We start from the raw sequence: 16,392 nt of genomic DNA, 5'->3' as shown, positions 1-16,392 counted from the left end.
CTGACAGTGAGACCTGTTTGAGATGTAAAGCTGCAACCCTTAAGTTTTTTTTAACTGCAGACCTGGTGATCAAAAGGGTGCATTATATTACGTGTGTGGTGCTAGAGCAACAATTTGCAGAATAGCTTCGATCTGTGCTGACAGACAGCATCAGGTGAATGTTTTAGGTAGATGAAAGTTTGCATACATTTTAATCAAAGCTGAAAAAGGGCGTAAAGAAGAGATGTAATTGATGCTGAGTGGCTGTTTACAAACACACAAAATATAAATGTTCTCACAGGGAAAAGGAGAGGTTTTGGAGGAGACGGCTTAATGTAAATACAGCATAATATGAAATGTGCTGGGACGATTGATCATCGGTGCCCAGTCCCTATAGCAAACTGTACGTACATTTGAAACATGGGAGTATTATTAATAGATCATCAGCACTGCAGAAAATTTATTTTTATTGTACCTTTGCTATTTGTCCTTACAACACTCATATGCAGAATGCTGTGGGAGGCTGGCTCTCTATATAGTATACAAAACGATGTGGACTGTGCAGAGATTCCATGCAACCCCACCTTGGTTTCACGAGATAAAAACTAGGCCACTTATTTCTCTAATTTTTATGGTAGCTTGGTCGAGCAGTTGGGCCATTCTTGGAGAAGTGTTAAGCATTTGTTGTACTCACAGTATCAATAAATGTCAACACACACTCAAAATATAATTACAGACAAATTTACAAAAATACTTCAGATTATAATAACATTTTTAAGACCAAGATCATCAAAATTGGATAAATACTTTGTAAGTTATGATTTTTCAAGGTTTTGCCAAAATAGTATTTTTGAGTGTAATTGCGCACCACAGGAATCAATAGGAGAAAACTACATATAAAATCAGACATTGTGTTTACCAATGTCTCTTTTCATTCTTAGGTCGAGGTTCACAAGATGTCCTGTGGAGTAGATGGGGAAGATCGGCCGGTCCTGATTCTAGTGGGAGCAGCTGCTGAAAATTCCTTGAAGCTGGTTCAGGACCACTGCAGGGGACCAATTGGAAATGCACTCCACATGAGGACTTCAAGGTGAGTCTAGTGGGTCACCTTGGAGGGTAGAGGTCACAAGGAATGGGGGAACCTTCGAGAACAGTTGGCTCTTCAGGTCAGAAGAGGCACTTTGGGGGTGGTTCTTCTCTTCTGGGAGTCTGATGTTGGGGGTCTAGTACCCCTGGCTATTGCATAGTTCAGCCACTTGAGATTGCAGTGCCACCAATCTTGGCACACTTTGAGGGTTTATCCTCCGGGTCTTCTGGGTAGAATTTGGTTCAATTGCCTTGTTAGGTTCCTTGGTCAGCGGTCAGTCAGTGGACTGGACTTTATAGGTCTTTGCTTGTTTGTTGCAGGGAGTGATGCCTTCACCCTGGAGGGAGGTCCTTGGTGCTTTTCAGAAGGGTGGAGGTCCTCTGGGGTTTTGTAGAGTCCGCACAATGTCCAGTCAACCCCTCAGCAGAGATTATTAAGTCCTAGGTGCAGCAGGCAGGGTTTGGTGCCTTTTTCTTTGTGCAGCAGGCCTTCAGTTCTCAAGCCTTGGGTCTTCTTTGTTGCTGGCCTTTTTTGTGTCCTTGGTATCTGATCTTCAGGTCTAGGGGTGCCCACTAAATGCTGTATTTAGTGGATGTTAAGGGGAGTTCCTAGTAGTGACAAATGGTTCATCTTCCTTAGGGTAGCTACACCCACTACGTGACTGCTTCCTGTGGGCAGAGGTCACTTCTCTATCCCTGATAGGCTATTTTCCTACCATGCAAGAAGGAGGAAAATTAAATGGAGGGGTCACCTCGCATGCAACACCTCAGGGGTGGTGCAGGTTGGGGTTGGCCACTCCTTCTGTACTTTATGCAGTCTCCCACCAATGCTCCTGCCAAATGTTGAGGTTTACAACAGGGCTTCAAAATCTTATCTGGTGGTTGCAGGCTGGTTGTGACCGGCCAGCAACCATGCCAGGGTTGGTTAGCTTTTGAAGGAGGCACCTCTAAAGTGATGGAGGTCCGACCGCTGCAGGCAGGGCGGTCCGACCACCCTTTATGACCGTGGCAGATGGGCCACGATCTGACCACCGGCAATGTCTGTCGACAGCCAGGCGGTCTCGGCGGTTGCAATCCGCCAGCCTCTGCATGGCGGTTTTACCGGTCTTACCATTACTGTCAATGTTGTGGTGAGGTTTCCGCTGGGCCAGCGGGCGGAAACGTTGTTTTCGTCAGCTGGCCGCGCGGAAAACTCCCAATAGGGCGGCCAGCATACCGTTGCTGGCGGTATGCTAGCTACAGCGGTTTGGGAGGTCTTGAAAAAAGAACCCCAAAGCGTAATGAGGGCCTCAGTCTGCAATGGCAATGCTGGGTACACTTGGAAGCATGGTCCCTTAGGGTGGCACAATCTGTGCTGCTGCCCTCAGGGGCCTATGCCCTGGGTAGCTAAGTACCATTTATAAGGGACTTATAGTGGCAGCTAAAGGTGTTGCCAATTGTCCCAATGAATCACAACAGTTTTGGGAAAGAGATCTGGCCCAGGGAACCTGGTTAACAGGGGCTGTGGGCACTAACAACTTTCAAACCATATCAAATACAAGGCAAAAAAGGGGGGGCTAACCATGTAAAAAAAGGCACTTTCTCACAAACACTGCGTGCGGTATTCAGTTTCAGGGACATCTCCAAGTGATGATAGCATGATGATCCTTTCAAGAGTTTTAAATAGTCATCATCACACCTCTGAGAGTTCAGAATCTAGAATGTTGGATAACAGACCTCCACTGTAGCCAGCACAGATATTTCCTTATAACAAATGTTTGTAAAAAGAGTATTGTGCTGACATGTTCTTTCCTTTCATCCATACAGTAACACCTAAAGCTGTCAACTCTCTGAAACTCCAATTACCTTCACACTTGCATGCAGTCTTGTGTTGAATATGTAATCTATTGCGCTGTAATGCAGCTTGGTAAAGTACCAAGACGCAGAAGACAGTTTAACGGGAGTAACACAAACTGGAAAACAGCATTGGCAACGCCAATAGGTCTGACATTTGTAAGATCAGGCGGGCACACGTAGTAAAAAGAAAGTCAAATCAATTGCACTAAAGTTCGGAAATCATCTGTAGAATGGATAGTATAGAAAAGGTGTGGCTTTTTCATCTATTTTTTTAGATCCTGGGATCAGTGCTCACTCCCTAGTGCTACTGGTAATTTTGCCAACCGATTTCAGATATAAAAAAGTCCGTCCTGCATTGCAGTCAAGGCAAAATAAAAACTCACGCAGCCAACAGAAAATTGTAAGACTAAAATATTAATGGGGCCTTTGCTAAATTTAATTGACAATACCTAAAGCCAATCGGTGAAGGCCCTGGAGCAAAAAGATTTAAACTGTCTAGGAATACATAAATGACCAAAAAGCTCTTGTCTGGCCAAACAGATATTGTCACTGAAGTCTGAACTGAACCCGATTGGTAAATGTGCCACTTGATCTAGCGGCCCTGCAAAAACACCTTGGCCAAAAGCTCACTGAGAATTACACATTGTCCATGTCACCTAAGGTGCTACAATATTTCCTTATTCATTGAATCGATCAGTAATTACTTCACAGATACACAGCCACATACACACACCTACAGCATCTTCATCAGTAGGACTAAGATTTTTATAACAAGAAAAGACTGCTGACCTCAGAAGAATACTTCTGTTTCTTAGAATACATTGTAACAGTTATGAGAAAAGACCCTAAACAATTTCAGTAAAAGATGTTCTGTTAAGCATATGATTAAAAGACAGTATCCTCATAATATTACAGAATAATACAAACAATAAAATTTCAAACACATCCAAAGGCAACGTTAAGATATGAAGCCAGTTTACAACCGGTTCATGGTTTGGCCAAGGTATGTGATCAGTGCCACTGCGTTTTAGGTCTTACCTACAGAGTGTGTAGGTCTTACTTACAGACAAGTTTTAGGTCTTAACTGTAGACAGTGTTAAGTGTCAATGGTCAAAGACATATTGTATGCAATACAATAATACATAGAGTGAGCTTTAGGTCAGCCTGTTAATCATGATCAGGTGGCTTTGACTAGCTGGCTTTATATTCCTTCACAGTTCAAGGCTCTTGATTCAACAGACTTCTTCTATTCTTCTTTTTATCTGCCCCTAACTTCTTTACTGCCATTTTGATTACATAAGCTGTATGCTTCCACAGCTGACATCAGGTAACTATTTTTTCAATTAAAATTGAGCACTGCATTGGAGTGCATTACTTTCATAGTTTGCAGCTCCTGGGCCATCACTGGCCCATTTGGCTACCGCTCCCCTTCCCTGCTCCTCCACTTCCTCCTGATTTCTTTTAAAAAGATTGAACATTATTTTTGCAAGGGCCCAGCAGTTACACACTCTGTACAGGTCACTCACTTCTTTCATTATGCACTTCTGTACTAATTTTTTTTTAATTTAGCATTCCAACATGGACGCTGGTAATTTTGGAACAGTAAATAAATCCTTAAATAAAAAAGCCCAAAGGGTCACCAGTGCATCATGATGAATGCAAATTTATGTATATGCAACAACAGCCATCTTGGAATGCTTCTTATTTACCATGAAAACCATTCCAAGATGCCTACCAATGTGTGTGCATGTGTCGTAATATACTGGTGGTCCAAGTATGCCACCCATGCATGCTTACACATCTAAATGCCTCCTGACACACCAGCAGCCATGTTTTTTAATACCTTTGCCACTGTCATTGGGAAAATACATTGGAAATGGCCAATAGCTCAGGTATCGCCTTTTAAAGGCAAGACCAGTTGGCTTTGCCAATGTTTATTTGATCTGTGCCCTGCTCAGTGTTATTGGGTAATTGCAAGCCTGGAATGCTCATCCTTTCCACTAGATGACGATAGGTATGGCATTGCAGTACATTTTCAGTGCAGGTTGCCAGAGAAATCAACATACAGTTCGTTGGTAATTAAGTTGTTAAAATATATTAGTACTGCACAGCTAAAACACACAGACACACAGTTGTGTATATAGTTTCACACTGATTCATATACTTAGTAACACACCACAGAGACGGACACGCATACACACACACACAGAGTATTAAAGAGAAGGATGTAGAGAGAATGAATGAAAGAGAGGCTAGCAGAGACAGAAAAACTGAGAAAGGAATGAATGAGAGGCTAGCAGAGACAGAAAAACTGAGAAAGGAATGAATGAGAGGCTAGCAGAGACAGAAAAACGGAGAAAACACCGTGTTAAGGTAGAGAGGGGGAGATTAAGAGATTTGAGGATGAGAAAGAAGGAAAGTCGTAAAAAAACCAAGCAATGTGGGAGCAGTCACAGGAGCAAGGAGCTTCATTATCTACGTCAACAGCAACCACATAATGTTAAGTTGCATGGTACAGTGTAACCATCACAACTGACAGTGTGACGAGACAGAGAATCCACAAACAGGCAGAGTCACAGAATGGTTAAGGCATGACAATCTCTAAAGGTGGCATTTTCAAACTAACAATCTAAAAACTAACTTCACTAAAAGATGTATTTTTAAATTGTGCATTGAGAGACACCAAACTCCATATTTCAATCTGCTCTCAAAGGGAACTGCACTTTGAGAATATTTAAAGGCAGCCCCCATGTTAACCTATGAGAGAGATAGGCCTTACAACAGTGAAAACCGAATTTGGCAGTATTTCACTGCTATGACATGTAAAACACATCAACACATGTCCTACCTTTAACATACACTGCACCCTGCCCATGGGGCTACCAAGGGCCTACCTTAGGGGTGCCTTACATGCGAAAAAAGGGAAGCCTGGCAAAGGGGTACATTTGCCAGGTCGAATTGGCAGTTTAAACCTGCACACACAGGCACTGCAGTGGCAGGTCTGAGCCATGTTTACAGGGCTACTAATGTGGGTGGCACAACCATTGCTGCAGGCCCACAACTACCATTTAATTTACAGGTCCTGTGCGCCTCACTAGGGACTTACTAGTAAATCAAATACGCCAATCAGGACAAGCCAATTACACATACACTTTACATCGGAGCACTTGCACTTAAGCACTGGTCAGCAGTGGTAAAGTGCCCATAGTACCAAAAACAGCAAAAACAGAGTCCAGCACACAGTCAAAACATGGGAAGCAGAGGCAAAAAAGACATGGGAGACCACAGCAAGGATGCTAGGTCTAACAGGCCCTTTGTCCTCAAATACCTTAGTGAGCAGCCACCTGTTTTAGGCTGCCTTATCCTCAGTACTTGCCTTAAGAAAAAGCCAGTGCTCCGAGGTATGAGGGACCTATATAAAATAAAAGCTCTACCGGGGGGAGTTGTAACCATAGGAAACCTTGCATATTAAGTAAATGATTTTGAAGCACACTCTGCCTTATTGATAACTAATTTAGTGCTTTTCGTACTGCAGAAACATATTTTTTCAGTGATGCAAAGTTCTAATACACAAGGTTTTAGATCTTGTGCAACTTCATGAGTGCAGGATTCAGCTGGCTCTTCTGCAACTTCACACATCTAGAATCTGTCAGGTCTAACAATAGAATACTGCAGTGGCCAAGTAGCACCTTAGACTAAAGTAATACCAATAAAAGAAGAATCTTGGAAACCAAGAAAAGAAAGCAGAGTTAAAATGGGTTTCAAGAGAGACAGCCTGCTCTAACAGACCAACTAGGGATTGACCCTAATGATTATTTAGAGGATTCTCTGTCACAGAGTGGTAGAAGGTGGTGTGCTAACAAGGTTTCATATTACCAAGGGAAATGTATTCATGTTTGGGAGCGTTTAATTACAGAAAGTTAAGGGTCATCCCATGCTGAATGACAATCAGTCTCTCAAATTGGATGTAGAGTTTTGGTACAAATGAATGATGTAAGTTGTGTGTTTTCGGCATAGATCACTGCATTATAGTAATATGTTTTAATAATATGGGCCAAAGGTTATACATACACATTGAAAATCGCTATCCCTAGATCCTTATCCCCCAATGCCTTTAAACTCCAATTTAGGGAGAATAGTGAGCTTTTTTGAACCCACAACTGATGATAATCTTTGAAACCTGAAGCTCCCTTCAAGGTAGGATAGAACATGGCTTGGACAGTACCAGAGATGCCAACTTTACTGAGCCTGGCCACTAGGCTGAAAAGGCCTCGAGTAATGAAAGTGGCAGCAGATCTCACACTGCATGCATTCTCAGTCCCATATACAATAGTTAGTCCTTTGTCCACAGAGATTGCCCAGGCAGTTTGGTCCCTTCTGACTCAGCAAAATCTGAGTGTCTAACTATTCAAGATGTTACAGTCTTCCCCACTTAGGATGACAGCTACCTTGGCACACCCCCTTTCCTTACTTTGACTAAGGCAGTAAGAAATATGATAGGTCTGCCAAATTCAACCCCAATTTAAACAGTACATTTCGAACAAGACCTTTATGCACTATCTGTTGAAAAAGGCAGATGGTCTTTTACTCTGACCATGACTGAGTATCTCTCAACATGTAGGTCGGTTATCCCACAGATACTCAAAGATTTGTTGTTAAATCACCCATTTGTGCAAACCATCTCCTGTACTCCAGTGTCAGTGTCAATTATATCTGATAATTAGTCAACTTTGAGTTCATCATCACTCTGACTCTGCATATCATGTTTGATAGGATAATCCTCCTCCATAAGTACCACTTAACTTATGATCTCCTGGAGATTTGCAGGAAAGATCCATTCCGAGATCAAAAAGCCAGATGTTGTTTAGGAGATGAGGCAGGCTAACCAAAACAATATTTGCAAGAGCTGAAGACCTGCAGATGGTTCCACAGTAGCAGCATTTCAATTTGAGTCTACTGGACCGTGCAAACTGTACTTTCACAAACGGCCTATTGTGGGCTTAGCAAAAACTTACAGGGGCTTATAGGCAACCCTTTTCCATATCAGTGGTTGGCTTTATTGTCACAGACATGCTTGCTTCTTATTGGAAGCTTTACTTGTCCCAGCTTGTTGATCTTGCCTTTGTTCCACCCCTCCCCAGATCATAACCTCTTAACAATCTCTCTGACTGGCAGGCATCTATCCTTCCACTGCTCATTTTTAGGGAACTACTTTTGCTTATTTTTGCTTAACCACTCAGGGGAGTGTAAGTGATTTTCAACTCTCTCCCTCGTGCTTATTCCCCCTGTCAAATACCTGCCCCAGTGCTCTGTGTTGACTTCTCCCTCCTGCAGCAATCTCTCCTTTCGTGTGCATTTCCTCCCATCAGACTCCCTGCCTCCCCAGTGCTCCATGTTTTCTCACTCGTGTGCTTCTTCCTCAGCCCCTTGTTTCGTTCTCTCATGTGCTGCTTTACCTCTCACCCCAGCCATTCCCTACTGCTTCTTCCACCCATTCCTCCATTGCCACCACACCAAACAGCTTCTTTTGTTTGAGTTGGTGGGGGAGGGGGGAGCAGCAAATTGCCCCTTTCTTTCAGGCTAATGCTTATGTTATTTTTTTTAAATGTACACATCCATCTCAGATCAACAAACGAAGAAAAACAATGGCACCCCCATTATTTTATAGGTTTGCATGCATATTGACATCATCATGCATGCACAAGTCTACAAAATGATGTGGTAGAATCATGCACTTTTTTCCCTTTGTCGCCAAAAGGCATAGGCCAACTCAATAGGTTTCAAGACCTGATAGTTTTTTGAAAAGGCTCGTTTTCAAAAACACAACATCAGAAGCACAGCCAAAACACTCCTTATTTAATACAGACGCCTTCTCAATGCATTATTTTCACATTAAATTTAGGTGTCGCAAATCCAAGCCATTTTTTTGCTCCTTCCGCCAGGTGGGACAATGCACCTCCTCTACCCCTAAACAACAAGGTAAGGATGGGTGAGACAACCATAGGGTCTATTATCGAGAAGGGGGTTAGTTTCAGGGGGGATGTTTGGGGTGTTCCACCCCCAATAAATCTATTTTTGATAAATAGATGGATACAAGTTATTTCAGTCAAGTATGGTGAGGTATCTGTCAGATTTCACCAGGAATGTTTACATACCACACAGACACAAACGCACAGAAACTCTTTCCTTCTCTGTTTTGAAAGTCCTCGAAAATGTTGGCTATTTTTACAAAATATTTTGTTTTCGCTCACTAAGTACTTCTACCAATTTGCATTCTTCTCCCTTTCCTCTACCGCTTGGGCCCCCTCATGCCCCCCACCACCACTTGTCCAAAACGTATTTTAACATGCCAGTGTGATTGTTGGAAAATCTGAAGCTCACGTCCCCAAACCTCCATCATACTCATAAAGCTAGCAAGCTTGCCTCACCCGCAACATGGGAAACAACAGGGTGTTGACATGGGAAGGGGAGGTATTCTAATAACAATAAATCAGTCAAAAATTACAAATGAAGTAAAAATATACATAGATGTATGCCTTTTTATTTGGAACAAACAAGCCTGTCACCACAGCAGCTCTTCACCTTAATGAAATAAGGACCAGGGAATTTGGACCGTGTGCTAAGAACTATCAAAGGCGACACGGGACATCATTTTGCTTACTAAAGTCACTCTGACGACAGACTGCGCTTGCACTAAGAAAATAATGGCCAACTATTTAATAAGCAGATAGATTTCCACATATTATGATGTTGCACTTATATAGTGGCTCACATACTTGATTATTTAGCAAAATGTAGTTATGTATGAATGGGAGTGCCCTCTCTTCACAGTTTAAAACAGTGCACTGACCGGTATGAATTATATGCATTACCAAATTAATTTTCTTACAGTCTACGATATTTAGAAATTATAGTCAGCGGGCTCGAAGCGCCAAATTGAAGATGTGTACGCAAAACCAACATTATTCTTTGTTATTCATATAACATTGCCTATCGTGGAAATTCACCGGCTTATCTGAACTACTAAGCCTATCTCCTTCAGCTGGCTTCTCAAACATTCAGATGATAGCACTCGAAGGACTATTTTTAAAACAGAAAAGAACACGTTGCTGAGAAAAAGGGATACCTACTTGCACGTTCATGGATCTGAGAACATCAAGTCCTGTACTTTTCGTGCTCTCGTCTGCCAGACACTGTTGTGATCAGAACGATACTGAAAGTGTTGCTTTTTCGAACACTGTCACTATATGATCAAGGAAAGTATACAGCAAACTGATTTCTAGGACTTGTATGCCCTATCCTCAATATGACGGATGCCATTTGATTCTGAGTTGAAGGCTGATGCTCGTACTGCTTCTCTCTGGTGCACTGTACCTGTTCCATTATGAACATTACAACAAAATAAAGGGGCATCCATATGTGAGCAGTGTGCTCATAGCTATAAATCGCGTTTGGTTTAAGATGGAAATGTTTAATATTTGAAAAATCAATTAAATGCCAGACAAAGATGAAATCTGCAGTCATTTTCAAGAAGGAACATATTCTAATTTCAAACAGAAGTTTCCAACTAAACTTTTACTAGCATCCTTACACGTTCCGCCCTCTAGGTTCAACTCTTTAAAAGGCTGAATGTGTCTCTTTCTAGAAAACCACCAAACAGAGAGGGAGTTGGAAACAGAAAACAATGGGGTGAGAGAGATAGAGAGTGTCAGTAAGAGACAGAATGAGATGGGCGAAAGGGAGAAAATGGAGAGTGAAAGGGAGATAGACAGGAGAATGAGAAGTAAAGAAAAACAAGCATTTGCAATGCAATAGGTCTTGCATTTGCTTGAGTTAAAGCCATTGGTAATGTAAATTCATAACTGGACTTTTGTTTACCACATAAATGAGTCAACCCTGCCTCATAATTTTGTTTTTTCCTGTCACATAATTCCAATGGCCCTGCATATAACTAAAGCACTTCAGTTTACCTTTTTCCTCTTTCTGCGGCCAAAAATGAAAATGTTGTCATTTAGCATTCTAATTTGATTCTGCTGTGCTAATTCCAATAGAATACCACTTTCACCACCCCACCACTAGGGTTCATGGGCAGCTGGCTAACACAATTCCCCCAAAAAAAGAAACAAGACAGCCATGGAGGAGTAACAAGAGAAATCATCTAGAAGGGGCACCCAAATATATCAAGAGAGTTCAAACAGTCATAGTGTAACAAAGATGTTAAGTTGGCCTGAATCATGGTCATACTTGCAATAAGGAGAGATTGATAAAAATATACAATTATCATGTAAACCCAATAAAAACCTTTATCAGAAATAAACTTTTAGCATTAGACTGTAATGCTCAGAATAACCTTTAGAGGACACCACAATGAAAATAGCATTTGTAAGAAACATGCTCATATAACCATATAGTCAGCTCATAGAGGGCATAACCACATGAAAAGAGAATGGCAGAAAGTAATGTAGTGTAACCATATACTTAGCTGCTAGAGGGCGAAGTGCCTTACACATTTTCTGAAGTAACAGGCCTACTGCAATGACATTACAAACAAGGACCTTAAAACACAAACTAATCCAAGCTGTATAAGTTCCAGCCATGAGAAAGTTTAAACAGACACTGAATGGTGGAAGAGGTTATTATTTTGGGGGACCTGGAGATTATGTAGACAGAAAAAGCACATTGTTATGAATGTTTTGGAGGTAGTCCCATTGTCCTAGGACCACCACAGGATGAGCTATGAGCAAAAATGTTTTCTAAAATTAAAGGCCTGCAAAGCATTATGGGGTGAGTATCCTGAGTGCAGTGAATACTGTAGTATTGGCTCTCACGCTGTGTTGACTGCATTTATTAATTACAACCGTTTTTGTGAAAGCTATGGAGCATGAAGGGGAGAGCCAAAAGAAACTCTGATTAGGTAACAGTGTGAACACTGTGACCAGCGCTTCAATACCACATACGGAGTTTGCACTATGAACCCCATGGCGGCCATAGAGAATGAAGGGGAGAGACAACAGAAAAAAAAATGTGCACATGGTAAAGTATATCAGCGTGCAAGAATCCATGTAACAGGGTCAGTCTGCAAGGCGGTAAAAAAAAAACGCCCCAAGACGGGACAAACGTAAAGCATTTACCAATGACATCAAGGGATTTTAGAAAATCAAGCTCACAAACGAGTGAAAGTGATTGGCGTGAGATGGGCGCAGCTAAAAGCCCACAGAATACTTACAACAGGTCGAAAAGCGCTTGTGAGCTCGACCTAAAAAAGAGAAAGAGAGGGACAGGGTGACATCACTGGTTTCCTGACAAATGCCCCTTTTAAACAAGAACCCAGGCATAAGGTATTCCTTTCCCATCACCCATCTGAATGGCATGTGACATTACTGAATTTCCCCTTGTCCATCTGCACAAGAAATGACAAAACTCTGTGACGTCCTTCTTCTTTAATCAACTCCTCAGGGTGTCCTCAGTAAAGGGGGGGCAGATACAAGTACACTGCTGTTTGGACCTGTTAGGGCCAGGAAGGGTCTTTGACCAGAAAGTCTGTTCCACATAACTTTCATAGGAAGATATAACCATGTCCCTCACTGTTAGACTTTTCATCCTTGGCGTGGTCTCCCTTAACTTTTTGCCTCTGTTCCCCAGGTTGTTGATGTGTGCTGGACTCTGATTTTACTGTTTTTGTTACTCTGGGCACTTTACCACTGCTAACCAGTGCTAAAGTGCAAGTGCTCCTGTTTAAAATGTGTACGTAATTGGTTCTCCATGATTGCATATTTGTTTTACTGTTAAGTCCCTAGTAAAGTGCACTGGAGGTGCCCAGGGCCTGTAAATCAAATGTTACTAGTGGGCCTGCATCACTGGTTGTGCCACCCACACAAGTAACCCTGTAATCATGTCTCAGACCTGCCACTGCAGTGTCTGTAAGTGTATTTTTACACTGTAAATTCGACTTGGCAAGTGTACCCACTTGCAAGGCCTAAACCTTCCCTTTTCTTACATGTAAGGCACCCCTAAGGTAGGCCCTAGGTAGCCGCAAGGGCAGGGTGCAGTGTATGGATAAGATAGGACATATAGTAATGTGGTTTATATGTCCTGACAGTGAAATACTGCCAATTTCGTTTTTCACTGTTGCAAGGCCTGTCTCTCTCATAGGATAATATGGGGGCTACCTTTAAATATGATTAAAGTGTAGATTCCCCTAGAGAGTAGATGGACATGTGGAGTTTGGGGGTCCCTGAACTCACAATTAAAAAATACATCTTTTAGTAAAGTTGATTTTAAGATTGTGCGTTTGAAAATGCCACTTTTAGAAAGTGAGCATTTTCTTGCTTAAACCATTCTGTGACTCTGCCTTGTTTGTGGATTCCCTGTCTGGGTCAGTTTGACAGTTGGGTTGTTTTTCACCCGCACTAGACAGTGACACAAAGGGGGCTGGGGTGTAACCTGCATTTCCTGATTAGCCATCTCTGCTAGGAGGGAGGGGTGGAGTGGTCACTCTCATCTGAAAGGACTGTGCCTGCCTCTGACAATGCCGGCTCCAACCCCCTGGTGTGTGTCTGAGGCCTTGCCTGGGCAAGGCAGGATTTCACAAGTAGGTGTGAGTCCCCTTTGAAGAAAGGTGACTTCAAAGACTAAAATGGGTATAAGAAGGGCACCCAAATCTACAGACTTTAGAAACACTTCTGGAACCAAGAGGAACCTCTGCCTGGAGAAGAGCTGATAGCTGAGGAAGAAGTGCTGCCCTGCCTGTGACTGTGCTTTGTGGAGCTTTCCTGCAGTGCTGCTTCTGCCAGAGTAAGAGGGCAAAGACTGGACTTTGTGTGCCTTCCATCTTGTGAAGAAATCTCCAAGGGCTTGATTTTAGAGCTTGCCTCCTGTTGTTTGAAGTCTCAGGGACAGCAAAGACTTCTCTCTGCCAGCACCTGGAGTCTCTGGAGAGACTCCTGCGCTGACAAGTGGTGCCCTATCCAGTCCCTGGGCCCTTGAAAGGAAAGCTATTGGAAATCCAAGGAAATCGACTTCGGACGACTCCGGACCGACGCCGCTGCTGAATCCGGTAACGCCGCCTGCACCCGACGCCGTGACCTTCGCTGGAACGCGACGCTCTTCGCAGGCTGGACGCCGCAGCAGCCCCGCTGAAGTCCGCGACTCCGTGGAAGTCGCCGCACCATGTCGTGACCGACGCCGCTCGAAGTGCACGGATTCAACGTTTCGCACAGACGCTGCGATACCCGACTTCGCGCATCGGCTTGATTTCACTCTTCACCAAAGGTACTGTACTTGGGAGTCTACACGACTCCGTGTCCGGCGCCGCTGGTGTCGGCTTGTGGGGAATGACTCCGTCACAACGCCGTGTTAACAGCTAATCGAAGCATTTTTGTTTCTAAGCGCTATTTTTGAGTTTAATATCTAAAAATTCATAACTTGACTTGTGTATGTCGGATTTTTGTCGTTTTGGTCTTGTTTTGTTTAGATAAATATTTCCTATTTTTCTAAACCGGTGTTGTGTCATTTTGTAGTGTTTACATGAAGTTACTGTGTGTGTTGGTACAAATACTTTACACCTAGCGCTCTGAAATTAAGCCTACTGCTCTGCCAAGCTACCAAGGGGGTAAGCAGGGGTTAGCTGAGGGTGATTCTCTTTTACCCTGACTAGAGTGAGGGTCCTTGCTTGAACAGGGGGTAACCTGACTGTCAACCAAGGACCCCATTTCTAACACTCACTAAGTGCCCCATACTGCCAGCCTCCACAATCACACCCAGATTACGATGACAAAGACACTCACAATGCATCCTCACTACACATAGACCCAACTGCATTAATATCTAACTAACCCTTGCACACCCTCAAACTAAAGGATACACATTCCAACTCATTCCCATTTAGGCCCACTCTGCACTACTTCATGCTCCTATTACAAAAGGCACCTTCAACTACCACAAGCTTGATGCCCTCTTTATCACAGAAACATGGTTCACACTCACATGCTAACACAGCCTAGATGCCCTTCTTCCCACAGGCTACAGCATCCATCATGTAGAGCACAAACATAAGAAGGGAGGAGGCCTTACTGTCGTCCATAAATGCTACTTGTCGCGCACCCAGCAAGCAAGTGACACTCATGTCCATGCCATGCCACTTCCACCCTCTGTAATTCAGAACACTACCTTCCATCTCATCTAAAGTCCACCTTGGAAGAACAAGGACTTCACTGATGCCTTCTCAGACATCCTCACCACACCATCGATCTGACACACCCACATCACCCTCTTGGGCGACTTCAACCTTCCACACAGAACAAGCTAAAACAAAAGAAGGAAAGGACACTCGTGTCCCACTCAACAACACACTCAATTAAGTTCAGGACATTATGCAACAACACACGTCAAAGGCCTCATCTTTTCAACATCCCCAGCAGTCCAATACAAACCACCCATACTCCTGGACTGGAAAGCCCACCTCATTATCCATTTCTCCCTGCTCAGTATCTTACCAACAAACTGAAGGCAACCGAAAAAAAGCCAAACCATTCAGATCCTTCAAGGACTTTTCCATCAACAAACTAAAGCATGACCTCATTTCTCACTGTGCTAATGCCACACTGGATACCAGCACCCTTCTAAATAGCTTCAATGCTTTTTGGAAAACTAGAGGAATCTCGACGCTCTAACAAAAATGCAAGTTCAAACCTTAAGCACCTTGGCACTCTAAAGATCTTGTTGACAATAAACGCTTCACCTGTAGACAGGAAAGAAAATGGAAGAAAAATACTAACCCCAATGCCCTCTTCTAGCGCTAACACCTACTTGTAGAAATTCCACCACAATGGGCATTCTCTAAAGCGTTCTCTCACAAATTACACTGATACACTCAACTTCCTCAAAGCCACTTCCTTTCAAGATGACATTTTACCCTCTTCCTTCATCAAAGCTCTCACTGGGGAAGCCCTCATACTCAACATTGTCAACACCACCTTCAATCAAGGTATCATTCTGGAAACTCTCAAACTAGGCCAGTTCCTCCTGCTCCTAAAGAAACCTTCATTAGAAATCCTGTGATGACCTCCCCAACTACCAGACCATCACTCAGCTACCCTTCATCAGAAATATCATTGAAAAAGCAGTCAAAGCTCAACTACAAGAACCCATCATGCTAACCATCTTCTGGATGACTATCAATCTGGATTCAGATCATACTGCAACATAGAGACTGCTTTCTTCCCTGTGAGAACATGCCTCTTTTGGCATGGCTACACCCCCACTTTTTGCCTGGTATCTGATGCAGTTTCAAAGTTGTTAGTTCTTAGGGCTCCTGCTAACCATGTTCCCAGGGCCAGATCTCTTTCCCAAAACTGATGATATGCATTGGTACAATTGGCAACACCTTGAGCTGCCACTATAAGTCCCCAGTAAACGGTGCTTAGGTACCCAGGGCATGGGGTCCTAATGGTAGGCCCCTGAGAGCAGCAGCACAGATTGTGCCACCCTCAG

General features: G+C 43.1%; 1 protein-coding gene across 4 annotated transcripts in view; it reads right to left on the bottom strand.

Moving 5' to 3' along the window:
* PAK5 (p21 (RAC1) activated kinase 5) overlaps window positions 1-16,392 on the bottom strand; it is an 864,076-nt gene that overhangs the window by 716,178 nt on the left and 131,506 nt on the right. Inside the window, exon 4 of one of the 4 annotated variants that reach the window (XM_069234135.1) lies at window positions 12,128-12,157. The exons of the other annotated variants lie outside the window; for them this stretch is intronic. The gene's annotated coding sequence lies outside the window, so the exon portion shown is untranslated. The remainder of the gene's footprint in view (window positions 1-12,127; window positions 12,158-16,392) is intronic. 4 annotated transcript variants of the gene reach the window in all.

Source organism: Pleurodeles waltl, chromosome 5 (assembly GCF_031143425.1).
Source record: "Pleurodeles waltl isolate 20211129_DDA chromosome 5, aPleWal1.hap1.20221129, whole genome shotgun sequence".
NCBI lineage: Eukaryota > Metazoa > Chordata > Amphibia > Caudata > Salamandridae > Pleurodeles > Pleurodeles waltl.
This window is presented reverse-complemented; position numbering and strand designations above follow the sequence as displayed.